Genomic DNA, 19896 nt, shown 5'->3' with positions numbered 1-19896 from the left:
ACTCTAACAACACTAGTTTTGATCATCTCAAGACAAATTCTAACAACGACTTGCCCCAAAAAAACAAATTTGACACGAAAACTGCATTTGTTCATAGATAAGCCGCACTTGACTATAAGCCGCAGTTGTCCTCACTGTATAACGGGATTTTTTTCACCATAAAATATGAACTGGTAACACTTTATTTGACAGTGGCATCGTAAGACTGTCATAAGACCAAATGAACCACTATGAAGCTTCAAGAAGCTTCATTTGGCCATCACTGTTTTCTTGGGCGAGACAGTCAACCTTTACTTCCACCTGCTGTCAACACTGTTGTTTTCCAACATGCCTCCTAGCATGCATTCCAGCGCTACAGATGTAAATAAGTTAAAAATTATGCTCTGTGGCAATTATATCTTCAGTTACTGTTCTAGTTGTTTCGTTAATTGCTAGTTATGAAATATGGAAACACTTTATTTGACAGTGGTGCCATAAGACTGTCATAAGACCAACTGAACCACCATGAAGGTTTGAACCAAAGGCTGCAACGCTTCATTGCTTCAAGAAGCTTCATTTGGCAATCACTGCTCCAGCTGCTGTCAACACTGTTGTCCTGCAACATGCCTCCTAGAATGCATTGCAGCGCTACAGATGTACATAACAATCAAAATTCATGTTCTGTGCTATTTAAGAGACAGCGGGAACCAAAAGTGGTGTTTGGTATGTGGCAAAATGGATTTTGCCATGTGGCATTTTTTTTGCCATTGGCAAAATTGGTTTTGCCATGTGTAATTTTTTTTCTTTTTTTTTTTTTTTTTTTTTGCCATGTGGCATTCATTTGGTACGTGGCAAAATGGATTTTGGTTGGTTTGTGGCCTTTTTTTGGTATGTGGCAAAATGGATTTTGGTATGTGGCTTTTTTATGGGTGGGGTATATGGCAGTTTTTTGCCATGTGGCATTTTTTTTCACCATGTGGCATTTATCACCCTGCGGCAAAATTTATTTTGCCATGTGGTATTATTTTGCAATGTGGCATTCTGTAATTTGACACGTGGCATTACTTTTGGTATCTGACAAAATGGATTGTGGTTTGTTGCATTTTTTTTTTTTTTTTTTTTTTTTGGTATATGGCATTTTTGCAGACCATGCACATCCATGCCATTGACGGCTATGCATGTCCAAATTTTCCATTCATTTTAAATGGCAGAAGTACAAGCGTGGCTGTGAATTTTGACCATATAATTTAGATTACAGGTAATTGACATTCAACTGGCGCCCAAGTCAGGCTATGCCATTGATGGCTGCACAATCCAGTTGAATGTCAGTTGACTGTAATGGTAAGTGTATGGTCAAAAATAACAGCCACACATGTTTTCCTGCCATTTAATATGAATGGAAAATTTGAACATTCATACCCGTCAATGGCATAGCCTTACTTGGGTGCCAGTTAAATGTCAATGCGCTGTAATGGTACGTATATAGTCAAAAATCACAGCCACACTTGTATTTCTGCCATTTAAAATGAATGGAAAATTTTGAGGTGCATAGCTATCAAAATCCTTTTTGCCACATACCAAAAAAATGCCACATACCAAAATCCTATTTGCCACATACCAAAAGAATGCCACATGGCAAAGAAAAAAAAAATGCCACATGGCAAAATTTGGCAAAAAAAAAAAAAAAAAAAAAAAAAAGCCACATGGCTTTGATTTTGATTATTTACATCCGTAGCGCTGCAATGCATTGTAGGAGGCATGTTGGAGGACGATATTGTTGACAGCAGGTGGCCAAATTAAGCTTCTTGAAGCAATGAATCGTTGCAGCCACTTGGTTCAAAGCTTCATAGTTGTTTATTTGGTCTTATGACAGTCTTACGATGCCGCTGTGAAAGTGTTACTATATACTTACCATTACAGCGCATTGACATTCAACTGGCACCCAAGTAAGGCTATGCCATTGACGGGTATTAATTTCCAAATTTTCCATTCATATTAAATGGCAGAAAAACATGTGTGGCTGTTATTTTTGACCATACACTTACCATAACAGCGAACTGACATTCAACTGGACTGCACAGCTGTCCATGGCATAGCCTGACTTGGGTGCCAGTTGAATGTCAATGCGCTGTAATGTAAAGTGTATGGTCAAAAATCACAACCTGACATGGTTTTTCTGTCATTTAAAATGAATGGAAAATTTGGATGTGCAGAGCCGTCAATGGCATGGATGTGCATGGTCTGCAAAAATGCCATATACCAAAAAAAAAAAAAAATGCAACAAACCACAATCCATTTTGCCACATACCCCAAAAAATGCCACAATCCATTTTGCCAGATACCAAAAGTAATGCCACATGTCAAATTACAGAATGCCACATTGCAAAAAAAATGCCACATGGCGAAAAAAATTGCTAAATGGCAAAAAAATGCCACATGGCAAAATAAATTTTGCCGCATGGCAAAAAAAATTCCACATGGCAAAATCTATTTTGCCACATGGCAAAATCCATCTTGCCACTTGGCAAAAAAAATGCCACATGGCAAAATCCATTTTGCCACATGGCAAAATCAATTTTGCCATATACCAAATACCACTTTTCATTTTCGTTACTGTCCCAGTTGTTTCATTAATTGCGAGTTATGGTATTTAGTCACACTTGATTTGACAGTGGCACCATAAGACTATCATAATTATGACATGACATTGGCATGATCATTAATGAATGAATGACAGATGTCATTTTGTGTCATCCGGCAAATTATTTCACTTTTGAGTTGATGTAAATGATCCGAGCTGGACATAAATGGAGTTGACAAAATTTGACCCAGTTTTTTAGAGGATCAGAATCGAATGAAAAGGATCGTGTTTTAATGCTCATACAGTCTCTCACTCTCCCCTTCTGCTGCTTTTCATGGTCAGCAGTGCACTGGAGTTTGATCGTTAAAGTTAACGATGATTGACAGGTTTGTAGCTTTGATCCTGCCAGAGAAGCTTGGTAACACTACGATCAAAGGTTTAAAACTGTCAATCATCGTTTAGCTTGTTATACAGTAGTGGTAGCTGCTGTGGCAACTCATTGTGTAAGTGAGAGGCTGTTCTCAGCAACGTAAGCGCATTTTAGTGGACTCACTCAATGAAGCATTTAATAAAGACAAGCATTTTTCTACTTTTGTTTAAAAATAATTCACATGATGAAGGCGGCACCGTGGGACAGTAACATGTTTGAAACTTTTGTTCAAAAGAACTTGTTTTTGTATTGGATCGGGACTTCCCTAGTTTTAATATTTTTATTTTATCAGGTACTAACGTGACATAAGCATTAAAAGCAAGTATATTTATGGTTATCGATTAGCATGTTAGCAAAAATACCACTTCCCTTCATTTTGTATGTAGAGCATGTCGTGCAAAACCTGCCGGAATCAGCTTTCTGGTTCCAGCGCTCCCGAAACCCAATGTTCTACTGTAGAAAACTGCCGAATGCAGACAAAATGCTCACTTTGTCTGCCTAAGCAAATAATTACTCTGATTAATTAGCCATGTTCAGGATATCCGCAGGCCAATACTCCATTAAAGGGAACAAAAACAGTGGAAAATAGCTGTTAAGCCCTTTCCCAAACGGTGCTACTCCGGTGACTTTCTCTGTCACGGTCCGCGACAGGAGATGATATATATAGAGCAGCATGAACTGCTTTTGAACACCAGACACTTTCACTGAAGTCGAGTCCTGTGAATGGCCGCCATTGGACTGATGCTAATTCCCAACAGGAGGCGAATGATTTTCCTGGAATGTCATTTCACCCTTTTCCCAGCTGTAAGAACAACTCGAAATGAGTTTCCCTGTAATCAAACGATATTAAACGTTAGGTGCCGCAACTGCTCAAAACGGCGTGTTTGTCTTTATGTAAAGAAAGAACTTTGCAGAATGGGCACGTTGTCGCAGACAATGGTGATGACAACCGAGGCAGAACGTCCCCGTAAGGAAAATGGGGACTATTCAGTTGGACAGAAACACCACTCGAAAGAAATGTTGCTCGTGTCTGTTAGATGAAGCAGCTGTTTGCTTAGCAATGCCCCCAAGTGGCCTAATAAGAAGAAATCATATGCCCTAAATTTTAGCTAGCTTGGATCATAACAGCTTGAGAATGTTAGTTCCACAATAGCTATGGGTGTGAATTGAAGTTGTAGCCTGTTGCCGGTCTTGATTTTCAAGAATGAAGGTGTTTGTGGCCTTTGCACAAACCGTTTTTGCGGTTTATCGCCAGCATTAGGCGCACACGCTGTCTGTGGCAAAAGCCTGTCACCTTGTGTGAGTCTGTAAGCAACAGTAGAGCAGCTGTTGAGTCAATTTTCAGGACAAACAGCCATTTCCCGAACTTTTTCTAACATTAGCACAATAGGGTAGAAATTCCATGCAGCAGTCCCACTGCCCCAAGCCCCAACACAATCCCATCAAGGTGCTGGGTAATGGCTGCCAGCTGGGGACCTGGCAGCCACAGTAATAGGATGGTAGGTGGGTCCCACACTCTTTCTCTGTGGCGGGGCGTGTCCTCGCCACAGCCTGGGCTGCCGGCCGTGGGAGTGGGGGGAGGTCGGGGCTCTGATCTTGCGTCGGCTCCTCAGCGTTGTTCTGCTTCAGCCTTCCCCTCTCTTCTCTGCCTGGGTGTACGCCCTGCGCTCCATCGCGAGTCGCTGGCTGGACGTCGGTGTATCGGCTGGGTGTCGACTGCTCCGGCGGGGGACCTTGCACTGGGCTTGGTGGGCCGTTGGGGATCCCATGGCGTGCCGTGCCAGTTGGGGGGGCTGCAGCTGTGGCTCGTGGGCTGGGTGGGCAGACGGGGGTGGTGGTGGGTGTGGGGTTGGTGGTGCGTCCACTCTTCCCATCTCTGAAGGCCGGTTGATGGGGGCGCAGGTGGCCCAGGGGACCATCCTGAATCCCAGGGGGGGTGACGATGGCTCCTTTGCTGGGCTGCGGGAGGAGGGATGGGCTGCGCTGGATGCCCGAGGGCTGGCTGGTTGGGGCCTGTGGTCCTGGGGTGGTGCCCACGCAGACGAGCGGAGACGCTGTCGCGTGTTTGGTGGGGCTCCCGCGCGGCTGGATGTGATTAGGTGGGCTCGGATGGGGGGCCCGGTGCCAGGATTGCTGATGAGGCGACGAAGGGTCTGTTGCCGAAAGCCTTACACTCACAAGGGATTCACACGATTACGGTTTTCTAGATCACAGAGCTGATTTGCGTACACTCCACCCCTCGCAATCACTTAGCTTATAGACAACAGGCCCCACACATGGTGTCAACCGGAAATACATCTAGCTGACGATAGCACCAACGTATTCATAGTTAGTGTAGGCGTTCAATGTATTTATTGTTGTTGTTTGTGTTTCTTTTCTTTTCATGTGTTTCTTTTCTTCTGTTCCCCCATAACCCCTTTGTGTTCGATGCTTCGTCATAATAAACGCGGTATGTTGAATGATCACAATGGGAGTAAGTCATACTCTCAATGTGAAACATTAAAACTGTTCAGACCAACTGGACACTTAGACTTCCGTTTTCCGTGTCAAACAGCTAAACAGGACAAGTTTTAAAAAATAATAATAATAACAACATAAGCACAAACTCATACGTGGCACATTGAAAGTGTTCCGACCATAAGGACACTCAGATTCCCATTTTCCATGTCAAAGCAGCAGAACAGGACATGTAAAAAAAAAAGTCACAAAAATGTCAGACATCACAAAAAGTATAGTTTCTTTACTATTTTTAAGTGCATTAGCATTCACGCTAAAATGTCGTCTTGCTAGTGTCGATGAGAAATGCAATTTTTTGTTGTTGTTGTTGTAAATGTTGAATGATTTCAGCCCAAGTAAAATTGGACCATTTACCAGAACATAAAATTTCAAGCCAACCAAAGAACACATTTTAAAGGGAACCACGGACAGAAAGATAGTATGAGTTACAATAATTTCATATTCAAACCCCTCTTAATATTTTCATTTTTATAAAATTAATAAAGATAGTTTAACTAGTAGGACACCATTGTTATTGGCGACGTGATGCACTCTGGACGGTGACGTTGCTGCCGGGCTACCGCAGTTTCACTCGTTAGCAACATAAACATGTCGTCGGTTCTGCCCTTCCAATTTCAATCCGAGTGGAAAATGATGAGTAGGACAGCACTGTCGATATTTTACAAAACAAGCAGCAAAAGCAATTAACAGAAAAAAAAACCAAAAAAACCACTTGATCGCAAAAAGGGAGACACAAAAAGGGTTCATGGCAGTAGTTCAGGATCAATTAAAAAAAAAAAAAAGAGGGAAAACAACATGGAGACGCAGACAAACAAAAAATAACAAGACAGTGATGCATCTAACAACGAAAGCATATCCAAACTGTCAAATGGCAGCAAGTCAATATCTCGGCAAGCCGCCTAGGATCGGTTTAAAGCCACTGCAAATGATCTGGAATTAGACGAAGGTGCGACGTTGGGAACTCATCCCACATCTCTGTAACAAAACAATCTGACCAGCAGCAGAATGTGACAAAATCATCCCAGTCATCATACTAGCTTCGCTTGCTAGCTAGCACAGCTATTCTCCCAGTCCAGCATAACCGCGTCATCACACCCAGCATGCATTGCGTGCGAAAAACGTGCCATTTGTAGGTCAAAACATGTACTAGAGATTTTAAAATCAATGGCAACAATATCATTTTATTAATACAGTATATTTTACTAAAAGAGAACAATTGTGGCTTATTAGAGCCTACAAGTCTTTAAATCAGAGGATCCTTTTAAGTAAACTACAGTAAAATTGTTTGAATTTAACATTTTAAATAAAATTGCAGGGGAAGGCGCAGACAAGTGAGCTAAATAGTTATGCTAACTCACCAGTTGCTAGCGCTCTTTTGATGGGAATGGGACCGAGGTGAAGGCTATCTTCACACAAGTTAATAATAGTCACAAACTTGATTATGCAAATTAGGCTTAAGCATTTTTTCAAGTTAAGTCTACTTAAAATCTTGTCGAATAGGAAATTATCATTTTTACAGTGTGTTTACCTGAGCAGACAACTGAGCCTAGCGCTATTCTACTTGTGATAATGGTCACACGTGGCTGAAGTCACCCCAGGGGTAGAGCGCATCAACCCGCACCCCCATTTGGTGCCACGCCACGGATGGTTGGGTAATGTAACCAAATATATTCGCCCCTGCGAGACGCGTGCCGACACCGGGCCGCGGTCGCTGCCAAGGTAATTTACGACTCTAACAGGTATGACAATGCGAGCGGCTCTGTCAAGCCTTGTAAAGGTTAAACGGCCCTCATTTAATGAAGCGTGGGGCCGTGATTTGGGTCCGTATAGGTCATTTATTGCATGCGATCGTAGTCATGTTGATGTACGATAGGGGCAGAGATGGACAAAATGGTTCTCAAGGTTGAAGGAGAGGAGTAAGCCAAGGACGGAGGGTCTGTAAGCACTTGTAAAAGGTAGACATAGCCAACCAAATCATTGTGTTCTCCTCCCACTTCTCGGTAGCATCCGCCATCTATTTTCTTTATTTTTGTCCTTATTCTTATTTTTCAATTTGTCGGCTGGGAAAAGGTCAGGATTAGTTATCGACGTGGCGCCGTCTAAACCACACACGCTACCCCTAAAGCCATTTTCCCCGAGTCCCTGCAATAGTGTAATCCAGTGTTTTTCAACCTTTTTTGAGCCATGGCACACTTTTTCCTTTAAAAAAAAAAACAAAGGCACAAATGTATAAATTAATTTCTGTGTTATATAAACAATATAAAGTGTGAGACCGAGGCTACTTGTATTGGAGTAGATATCATTGCATTCCCGACTGAAATTCATCCCGAATTGTCTAGTTCTTCTTTACAATCTAGTGTAATTCAGAATGAAAGATAGTTTTTGCTTATGGCTTAAAAAAACATTACCATTGCTGTAAACGTTATAGATTTGCTGGCTAGTTGCTAGCACCAATGCTAGCCGCTAGCCCCTTACCTCTTAAAGCTGTTTCACACGAGTGGCAGCGCAGTGTTAAAAGCAGCCAAGAGCTAGCGCAAAACGGGAGGAGCCACAAGCCTGGGAAAAAGCACCTCATACCCACTGTGAAGTATGGGGGTGGGTCAGTGAGTCAAAGAGTCTTTAGAAAAAAGACTTCTTTTAACCAATTTTGTTTTCACGGATTTCTGTACTATTTCGCATGTTTTTGTAGTGTTACGGCTGTACTTAATCATGGTTTTGCACGTTCTGCATATGAAATACACGTTAGCGAATTCGCTAATTAGTTTAGCGCTCGGCGCTAACTATTAACACCTCAAAAACGACAACAATAAGGCTAAACAGTAAAAGATGGTTCCTGTACTCACCTCTTATAGACGCACACGGGTCTTGGCAGCACACTCAGGACATTTTTCAATTGACATGACTTGAAACTACAGCTGGACATCTGAAAGACAATGAGTAACGAACTCTCTCTCTCTCCCCCTCTCGCTCTAAAAAATAACTGTGCGGTTGCGCTTCTCATACACAAATTTATTTTCCAGTCTTTTGAAAAGGAGTAAATCTCTCAGTTACAGGCAGCCTCTATTTTTCTTATTCGGCGCGCCGCACAGCCCGAACCGTTTGGCCGATCGGCACCGTTCAAATATCGAAACGACCGGAATTTTCACGCAACGCATGGAATTTTTCAAACAATCCCGAAAATTTTTCCATTCCCTCGTAAACGTCGATTATTCAGATTTTTTGACCCGAAAAATTTTTTTCAAAATGGATCTAGTCCTACAATTTTTGGGCAAATCACATAATTTGGACATTAAAAAATAATCTGGGACAGTGAGGTGCATAAAAGTTGTATACGGAATTTGGAAAAAACGTACAGTTCCCCGGAAATTTGCCAAAAACTTTCCCATTCATTTTAATGGGATGCAACGTCGGTACAAATTTCCCATTCACTTCCAATGGAATTTCCAATGGAATTTACATTGCATTGATGCCATTGACAGCTTTTCAGCATGCGCATCTTTCGTGGTTGTTGCCAAAAAGCTTAATCTTGGTCACATCTGACCAAAGCACACGGTCCCAGTTGAAGCCCCAATACCGCTTGGCGAACTCCAGACGTGTGCGTTTATGATTGTGAGTGAGGAAAGGTTTTTCTCCGTGCATGCCTCCCAAACAGCTTGTTGGCGTGTAGACAGCACCTCATACCCACTGTGAAGTATGGGGGTGGGTCAGTGATGCTGTGGGGCTGTTTCGCTTCCAAAGGCCCTGGGAACCTTGTTAGGGTGCATGGCATCATGAATGCTTTGAAATACCAGGACATTTTAAATCAAAATCTGTTGCCCTGTGCCCAAAAGCTGAAGATGGGTCGTCACTGGGTCTTTCAGCAAGACAATGACCCTAAACATATGGCCAAATCTACATATATACATATATAACATATTCTATAATTGAAATCAGCAATGGAGATAAGCACAAGAGGAATAGAAAGCAGGTAGATTGAAATATATAGCCAGTTATGGATATGCAGTGCAAAACAAAATCGTTTTTAGCCCTGATTTAAAAGAGCTAATAGTTTGAGCGTACTTCAGACGTTCAGGTAACTTGTTCCAGAGGTGAGGAGCATAATAACTAAATGCTGCCTCACCCTGCTTGGTTCTTGTTCTTGGAACATGCAGAAGACCGGTTCCAGACGACATTAGGGGTCTAGATGTCTCATAGGAATCTAACAAGTCAAGCATGTATTTTGGTCCAACGCCATTAAGTGTTTTGTAGACGAGCAGTAGTATTTTATAGTCTATCCTTGGACTCACTGGAAGCCAGTGTAGCGATTTCAAAACCGGTGTAATGTGGTCCAGCTTCCTTGTATTTGGGAGGACTCTGGCTGCAGCATTCTGTACTAGCTGCAGCTTCCTGACTGATTTTTTTATCAAGACCCGTAAATATACCGTTGCAATAGTCCAATCTGCTGAAAATGAAGTTGAGTCAGAAGCCCCTTAATTCTGGTTATATTTTTTAGGTGGTAATAAGCGGATTTAGTGACGAACTTTAGATGGCTAGCAAATTTTAGGTCTGAATCAATAATTACGCCAAGGTTTCTGGCTTGATTTGTAGCTGTAAGTGACATTGTGCTAAGTTGCCTGCTTATCTTTGACCTTTCCTTCTTTGGCCCAAAAATGATCACCTCTGTCTTCTCCACATTTAACTGGAGAAAATTCTGGCACATCCCTTCATTGATTTGATGAATGCATTTACTCAGGGAGACTAAGGGACTATAATCATGTGGGGACACAGAAATGTACAGTTGTATGTCATCTGCACTGTTCCATTATCTGAGCTAACGGAAGCATATAGATGTTAAATAAGACTGGTCCAAGAATTGACCCTTGAGGGACTCCACACGTGAATTTGGTTCGTTCTGACTGATAGTTTCCGATTGACACAAAGAAATCCCTATCGTGTAGCTAGGATGTGAACCACTGAAGAATAGTGTCAGTAAGCCCTACCCACTGTTCCAATCTGCTGAGTATTATGTTGTAATCAATTTAAAGAAAGTTTGTAGTGTTTACTCTGTAATCGCTGTATTAATATTTGACAAAATACAAAACAAGATGTTTACTCACTTCCTCGTAAGTCCAATGGTCCCACAGTAGTAGGGCTTGGCCAACATCCACGGTGACTGGGAACCTTTTGAAACTCCAAAAAGGCGCACACGCCTCTCCCTCATAAAGCAAGATTTTTCTGCAGCCGTTTGGCTGGCGTGATGCGAAAAATAAACGTATTAATCCACAAAATCAGCTGAATCCTTGGTCCTCATACACAACAGTACGGCTGTTTAGTGAAGAGGACGCCTTCACCCGTACACGTCACAGCGCCCTCCTCATCAATGCAAGACCGAAGCCGGAAGTCACTCATTTTCATGGGGCGGGATTAAAAAAAAAAAACTTAATAAATATAGCGATCGCTTCCACACACATCCAAGCGGTCCATATCATTCAGGAGCATAAAATACCGCGTGTATTAAGAAATAAACATGCTTTTTCGTGTCACATGCACTTTAAAGGATACATGTTAGTACAAGTTATATAAATTTTATATTAAAACTAGGGCTGTCAAAATTATCGCGTTAACGGGCGTTAATTAATTTTTTAATCACGTTAAAATATTTGACGCAATTAACGCAGATGTCCCGCTCAGACAGATTTAAATGACAGTACAGTGAAACGCTCACTTGTGTTTTATGGAGTTTTGCCGCCCTCTGCTGGCGCTTGGGTGCGACTGATTTTATAGGCTTCAGCTCCCATGAGCATTGTGTAAGTAATTATTGACATCAACAATGGCGGGCTACTAGTTTATTTTTTTGATTGAAAATTTTACAAATTTTATTAAAACGAAAACATTACGAGGGGTTTTAATATAAAATTTCTATAACTTATACTAACATTTTTCTTTTAAGAACTACAAGTCCCTCTATCCATCGATCGCTTTAACAGAATGTTAATAATGTTAATGCCATCCTGTTGATTTATTGTTATAATAAACAAATACAGTCCTTATGTAGCGTATGTTGAATGTATATATCCATCTTGTGTCTTATCTTTCCATTCCAACAATAATTTACAGTAAAATATGGCATATTTTATAGATGGTTTGAATTGCAATTACTTGCGATTCATTACGATTAATTCATTTTTAAGCTGTAATTAACTCGATTAAAAATTGTAATCGTTTGACAGCCTTAATTAAAACCCCTCTTAATGTTTTCGTTTTAATAAAATTTGCAAAATTTTCAATCAAAAAATAACTAGTAGCTCGCCATTGTTGTCAATGATTCGACAATGCTCATTGTGCTTAAACCCATAAATTCAGTCGCATCAAACCGCCAGCAGAGGGAGACAAGTGCTTCTCAATGATTTTTTGTTACGCCCCCCCCCACAGAAAGACGTAAACGTTCCGCGCCCCCCCAACTCTCTGCTGCAATGTAAATATACCGTAGTATCATTTGTCTATAAAATTCTTATAAGTACACCTCTGCATAACATTGTCCTTTTTAATATTAAAGAAAAAAATAAGTGTTAAAAAAAATAAAATAAAATAACAGATCCATACTGTAAAAATAGACTCAAGATGCATTTTTTGACCGTTTGATACTGAAAAAAATAAATAAATAGAATAAAAAACTAATCATAAAGCCTAAATGATTTGCAACATTAACTCAATAGGACAATATGCCAAGCCATTAGACTGAAGAAACAAAAATTAATAGAACAAAAACGACAGTGTCATTGGACAGAGGGACAGTTTCTATTTTTGCTGCATGCAGTATCAGCTCCTTTGCTGTGGTGTTGGGTTATTTTGTATTGAAATACTTGCTATGCCACCTTATATGATGCTGACAGTGCTCGCTGGTTTACTGATGTAACACTGACAAAGCGGGACGATTGCTGGCAATATTCGGTACCTTTTCGCTGAAAAAAAAAAAAAATCCTGCTGTCCGCTTTGAATATTTTTAGACAAAGTAAACAGACTGGTCTTTCCTCATCTCCCACTGTACTAACAGTCAAAAGCCAAATGCTACATACGCTTCGTCATATTTCTTTGTTTTAGCTTTTCATAGCTCCAGTGCTCTTTGCTGTGTGTTCTTGTTTGGTTAAAAAATACTGCACACATGCTGAAAATGAGCGCGCCACTGCCACCCACTCAGCAGATGTGCAATTACACTTTATTCTAGTTCGACAAAAAGGTATGTTCCCAAAGTCACATGCGCCACCCCCAGCATCACTCTGCGCCCCCCTGGGGGGGCCCGCCCCACTATTTGAGAAGTACTGCTGTGCTGTCATTTTAATCTGTTTGAGCAGGGCATGTACGTTAATTGCGTCAAATATTTTAATGTGATTAGTTTTTTAAAATTAATTACCGCCCATTAGCGCGATAATTTTGACAGCTCTAGTTTACTCCAAATGTTTTTTTATGTTAAAGATCTTTACTTTTGCAATATATGAGAAGATCCAGGCTTGCTAGAGCATCCTACTTTTGCTCTTTCCCCATCCATTTCCAAGCCGGTGATGATTCCCAGTATGAGGGCCATGTCTCACAGTCCCAGGCCTGTGAAATGATGATAGAGGAGCACGAGCCTCTCACCCATCAGTCTTTAGCTCCCCACTTTTCTTCACCTGCCGCCTCCCTGCGTGCTACGCCGAGGCTCGTTCGCGGTCAGTCTGACGGTGACTGATGTTCCCGTTCGGACACTGGTGCAGGAACCCCCGCCCCGAAGTCTTCCCAGCAGCTGACCCGCTCTGTGAAAAAAAATAAAGAATCAAGCGTTTGTTTCGCATTTCTCCGATTGTTATGCAGCTATAGTCGAGTTTATTTAGAGGATGCTTATCACGTCGCTCGGAATCGCTATCTTGTCGAGACGATCCGTATCTCCGGCGCTCATCAAGCATCTCATCGCTTTAACCAGAAGAATTTGGAGGTGCACGAGAACGATTAGACATTGAAAAGTCTGATCCTTATCTGCTCGCTTTTGCCTTTTTCAAAGACATTAACTACACACTGTACAAAATAAATCAAACAAATGGATTAGCGGAGTTAAATAGGTGTCAGGAACCTTACGGTGCCTTATGAAGACAGATCTGCCTCTTATGGAGGCAATCAGGTATGGAACTTATCATAACAGAAATTAGGAGGGGAACCCATTTTTTATTCCGCAACCCGGGGCTTCATTTCCATAAAAACGAATGGCCGCCTATTTTACTCTATACAGTCACTGTGTTTTAAATATACATATATATGTAACGCTGGAATTGCCAAGATTAATGCGGTACTGGATTTGGAGATAATATAAAACGGGGTAATGAATGTCATTAATGCGCAATGCCCTTGCGAGAAAGGGAGGGCGCGCTGGCAAATTGCTTTGGAACCGAACAAAAAAAGCAATTTTGTCCCGAAAAAAAGCTGCAACACGCAGAAAATCAGGATATTTTTGGTGATTTACGAAAAACAAAACAAAAAAAGGTTGAAGACGGGAAGGGTTGAGCTTTAAATAAGTCCGCTGTCTTTTCACATTTGGATCAAATGGCGTCTTGTAAAAAATTAACAAATCCAAAAGCTTCAGTGAGCTGCGACAGTGCTGACATGTCAGCTTATGAATTAAACATGAACTTCCTCTAGTTCTGTTTGGAGGTAAACTCTTGGACACAGATACTTAGGCTAGATTCATAAAGCAGGTCTTAATGCACGATTCCGATTTTTTGTCATGTTGTCGTGCCATTCAGACTGCCTTTGTCCATTGAGCCTATTCAAGTATTACGCATGCACACTAATTCGCAGTCCGACACGCGCAGATGAAACTGACCCGCATACGCAAAAGTATCAAAGCAAATAACTACGCACTTCGCGTGCATGACGCACACATAAGCCTTATGGGTGTGTAGGGGCGCCGTATAGAGGTGAAAAGTGATGTTGATTCTCAGGGCCCATGCCCTGATGGGGCCCACAAACAAAATTAGAACATTAGGTAATCGTTTGCAAATTTAAATATTACCTATTATAATTTTGATAGGGAAAAAACCAAGGGTTCTTTTTCTTGTTTTGTTTTTGGCAAAAATTAAACACTCAGAGAGCATACAGTGCCTTGCAAAAGTATTCGGCCCCCTTGAATCTTGCAACCTTTCGCCACATTTCAGGCTTCAAACATAAAGATATGAAATTTAATTTTTTTGTCAAGAATCAACAACAAGTGGGACACAATCGTGAAGTGGAACAACATTTATTGGATAATTTAAACTTTTTTAACAAATAAAAAACTGAAAAGTGGGGCGTGCAATATTATTCGGCCCCTTTACTTTCAGTGCAGCAAACTCACTCCAGAAGTTCAGTGAGGATCTCTGAATGATCCAATGTTGTCCTAAATGACCGATGAGGATAAATAGAATCCACCTGTGTGTAATCAAGTCTCCGTATAAATGCACCTGCTCTGTGATAGTCTCAGGGTTCTGTTTAAAGTGCAGAGAGCATTATGAAAACCAAGGAACACACCAGGCAGGTCCGAGATACTGTTGTGGAGAAGTTTAAAGCCGGATTTGGATACAAAAAGATTTCCCAAGCTTTAAACATCTCAAGGAGCACTGTGCAAGCCATCATATTGAAATGGAAGGAGCATCAGACCACTGCAAATCTACCAAGACCCGGCCGTCCTTCCAAACTTTCTTCTCAAACAAGGAGAAAACTCATCAGAGATGCAGCCAAGAGGCCCATGATCACTCTGGATGAACTGCAGAGATCTACAGCTGAGGTGGGAGAGTCTGTCCATAGGACAACAATCAGTCGTGCACTGCACAAATCTGGCCTTTATGGAAGAGTGGCAAGAAGAAAGCCATTTCTCAAAGATATCCATAAAAAGTCTCTCTTAAAGTTTGCCACAAGCCACCTGGGAGACACACCAAACACGTGGAAGAAGGTGCTCTGGTCAGATGAAACCAAAATTGAACTTTTTGGCCACAATGCAAAACGATATGTTTGGCGTAAAAGCAACACAGCTCATCACCCTGAACACACCATCCCCACTGTCAAACATGGTGGTGGCAGCATCATGGTTTGGGCCTGCTTTTCTTCAGCAGGGACAGGGAAGATGGTTAAAATTGACGGGAAGATGGATGCAGCCAAATACAGGAACATTCTGGAAGAAAACCTGTTGGTATCTGCACAAGACCTGAGACTGGGACGGAGATTTATCTTCAAACAGGACAATGATCCAAAACATAAAGCCAAATCTACAATGGAATGGTTCAAAAATAAACGTATCCAGGTGTTAGAATGGCCAAGTCAAAGTCCAGACCTGAATCCAATCAAGAATCTGTGGAAAGAGCTGAAGACTGCTGTTCACAAACACTCTCCATCCAACCTCACTGAGCTCGAGCTGTTTTGCAAGGAAGAATGGGCAAGAATGTCAGTCTCTCGATGTGCAAAACTGATAGAAACATACCCCAAGCGACTTGCAGCTGTAATTGGAGCAAAAGGTGGCGCTACAAAGTATTAACGCAAGGGGGCCGAATAATATTGCACGCCCAACTTTTCAGTTTATTTGTTAAAAAAGTTTAAATTATCCAATAAATTTTGTTCCACTTCACGATTGTTATTGTAATTAAAATTTTGTATCTTTATTTTTGAAGCCTGAAATGTGGCGAAAGGTTGCAAGGTTCAAGGGGGCCGAATACTTTTGCAAGGCACTGTATATATTCGTCCGAGTTTTATTCATTTATTTCTTGCCAAAATGTATACGATCGGGAAAAATTATCGGGAATGATTGGAATTGAATTGGGAGCAAAAAAAAGCAATCGGATCGGGAAATATCGGTATCGGCAGATACTCAAACTAAAACGATCGGGATCAGATCGGGAGCAAAAAAAACATGATCGGAACAACCCTAGTTACAATATTACCAATAAATTCATATTAATTTAAAAATCGAATTTTATTTTTGTTTCATATTGCACGCTATATTCGACGTTGTAAGATTAGTCACCAATTGTAAGGGCATACGTCACTATTTGTAAGATTGCCAACGGCCTTGGGTTGACAGGAATGGTATTTGAAGACCTGACTTCTGGCACTATAGTTTCTTTCCCTGCCGAGCAGCCTCTCCACCGACACAAAGCATTCGCAAACTGACACACTTTTCGCTTCCCTTCATTTAAAGATCTGCCACTGCTGTGGATGGTTATTCCGATTCATTTCTTAAGTGAATTGAGTCTTACGTCGTCGTCCCATGGTCCCTTCTTGATCACGGCGGAGTGTTTATAAGGGCTAGACAGCTGGCGTGTGAAAATGTCAGGCCTGTAAAACTTCCCTCCGCGTCATTGTGGGAAAGGTTGGGAAGCCCAGGTGAAGGGGGGAAGGGGGGATTGTGCAAGCTAAAAGGCCATTAAAAACTGTGATCATTTATTTTCACTCCTTGCTCTAATCCATCTCTCCGGGGAATGGTTCTGTCCTTATCCACCCAAGGCTACCAATCTATTCTCCTGTCCGTCTCCATGCATCAGAATGAAGCGTTGAAACAGTCAGGACGTGTTCCCGCCCTACATTACCTGCTTTTCCTCTGACTTGTTTCTTTTTATCCTTCCCGTTTCCTGGAATCCGCATCTTGTCACCTATTCCGTCTTCCTTTTAGGCTTCGACACTGTCGGGCCATTTCGAATGGTTTTCCGAGAAGACTCGGATGTCCCGTGTCATTTTTCACGCGATGGATTCATCTACCGCTTTTTCGCATCCCTTTGCTAACCTTGTGTTTTAGGAAGTATATAGATGAGGAGGCGCAGGCCGCTCATCACTCACCGGCGAGGAAAAGTTACGCCTCAAATCAAGGTCCAATTCTCCATCAGGCTGAGTTCCTCAAGGTTAACATTGTGGAGATGGAAAAAGCGAATCTCTTTTTTTACCACTGCTTTTCATAAACGGCCGCTAAGACGAATACACATCTTCTTTGGCTTCATCCGAGGTCGGCTGAATACACACAGAGTGAATATTTATGAAGCATTAATGACCTCTGGTGTCACTATGCAAAGATATAAGAATTTAAAATGGCCGAAGTCTCCCCTTTACCCTTCATAGGTGAGGCCTAGTAATTGATGGTAGCTTTGCATTTTAGGCAAAAGCTAATGGCCAGAATTTCCCATTCATTTCCAATGGCCATATTCGCCATTCTTTCCAATGGCACAAAAACTTCCATTCATTCCAATTGATTTCCAACCCAAGTGACCCGATATCAACAGGAAAGTAACCCCGAAAGCCACCAAATCACCTGGAAGTCTCTCAATATGAACAGAAAGTGACCCTGATTTCCCCCCCAAATAACTGCAAGTTGCACAAAATGCCTCAAAATCAACAGGAAGTAACCCAATATCTACAGGATATGACCCCAATGGGTTTACCAGCCAAAGCAAAATTTCTGGAGAGGTTGCATTTTCTAGTTGATGGTACAGGAAGTGAACCCGAAATGTCCCAAAATCAGAGAGACGGCGAAAACAAAAAGTCGTATTTGATATTTAGCAAAATTGATTTTGCCATGTGGCATTATTATTTTTTTTTTTCGTATGTGGTCAAATGGATTTTGGCATATGGCACTTTTTTGGCCATTAATGGCATGGCCTGCAAAAATACCATATACCAAAAAATAAAAAAATAAAAATATCCTCATACCAAAATCCATTTTGCCACATGCCAAAAAAAATTGCAACATTCCAAAATACATTTTGCCATATGGCAAAAAAAAAAAAACACATGCTAAAATCCATCTTGCTACATACAAAAGAAATACCACGTGTAAAAAAATGCTACATGCCAAAATACATTTTGTCACATGGCAAAAAAATGCCACATACCAAAATCCATTTTGCTACATGCCAAAAAATGCCACATGGCAAAATCCATTTTGCCACATGAAAAAAAATCAATTTTGCCACACACCAAAAAAGGCCACATAGCAAAAAAAAAAAAAAAAGCCACATGCCAAATTCCAATTTGCCACATGGCAAAAAAATGCCACATGGCAAAATCCATTTTGCCACATGGCAAAAAAATGCCACATGGCAAAATCTATTTTGCCATATACAAAAAAATGCCACATGGCAAAATACATTTTACCACATTGAAAAAAATTGAAAAAAAAAACAAAAAATCATTCTCGACCCTGCTGGAGAGACAGCAAGAACCAAAAGTGGTATTTGCCATGTGGCAAAATGGATTTTGCCATGTGACAATTTTTTCTGCCATGTGGCAAAATGGATTTTGCCATGTGGCATTTTTTTTGGTGTGTGGTCAAAAATCACAGCCACACGTTTTTCTGTCATTTAATATGAATGGAAAATTTGGACGTGTATAGCCGTCAATTGCATGCACGTGCATGGCCTGCAAAAATGCCATATACCTCCCAATAAAGTTCCACATACCAAAAAAAAAACGCCACAAACCAAAATGCCTTTTGCCGCATACCCCCCAAAAATGCCACATGTCAAAATTTTTTTGCCATATACCAAATACCACTTTTTATTCTTGGTCCTGCTGGAGAGACAGCACGAACCAAAAGACGTATTTGCCATGTGATAAAATGCAGTTTGCCACGTGGCAAAATGGATTTTGCTATGTGACAATATTTTGGCCGTGTAGCAAAATGGATTTTGCCATGTGGAATTTTTTTTTTTTTTGCTATGTGGCAAAATGGATTTTTCAATGTGGATTTTTTTTTGCCATGTGGTAAAATGGATTTTGCCATGTGGCTTTTTTTTTTTTACCATGTGGCAAAATGGATTTTGCCAGGTGGCATTTTTTGTGCACTGTAATACTCAGTGTGTCAAAAATCACAGCCACACATATTTTTCTGTCATTTAATATAAATGGAAAATTGGGACGTGCATAGCCGTCATTGGCATGCATGTGCATGGCCTGCAAAAATGCCATATACCCCCCAAAAAAGTTCCACATACCAGAAAAAAAAAATGCCACAAACCAAAATCCATTTTGCCACATGCCAAAATTCCAACATTCCAAAATACATTTTGCCATGTGGCAAAAAAACCACATGCTAAAATCCTCCATCTTGCGACATACAAAAAAAATACGTGAAAAAAAAAAGCTACATGCCATTTTACCACATGGCAAAAAAAAATGTCACATGCCAAAATACATTTTGCCATATGGCAAAAAAATACGACATGGCAAAATCCATTTTGCCACACACCAAAAAAATGCCACATGCCAAAATCTATTTTGCCACATACAAAAAAATGCCACATGCCAAAATACATTTTGCCATATTGCAAAAAAATAATAATTCTCGGCCCTGCTGGAGAGACGGCAAGAACCAGAAGTGGTATTTGCCATGTGGCAAAATGGATTTTGTCATGTGACAATTTTTTTC

This window comes from Corythoichthys intestinalis, chromosome 13, assembly GCF_030265065.1.
Source record: "Corythoichthys intestinalis isolate RoL2023-P3 chromosome 13, ASM3026506v1, whole genome shotgun sequence".
Taxonomy (NCBI): domain Eukaryota; kingdom Metazoa; phylum Chordata; class Actinopteri; order Syngnathiformes; family Syngnathidae; genus Corythoichthys; species Corythoichthys intestinalis.
Note: the sequence above shows the minus strand (reverse complement) of the source record.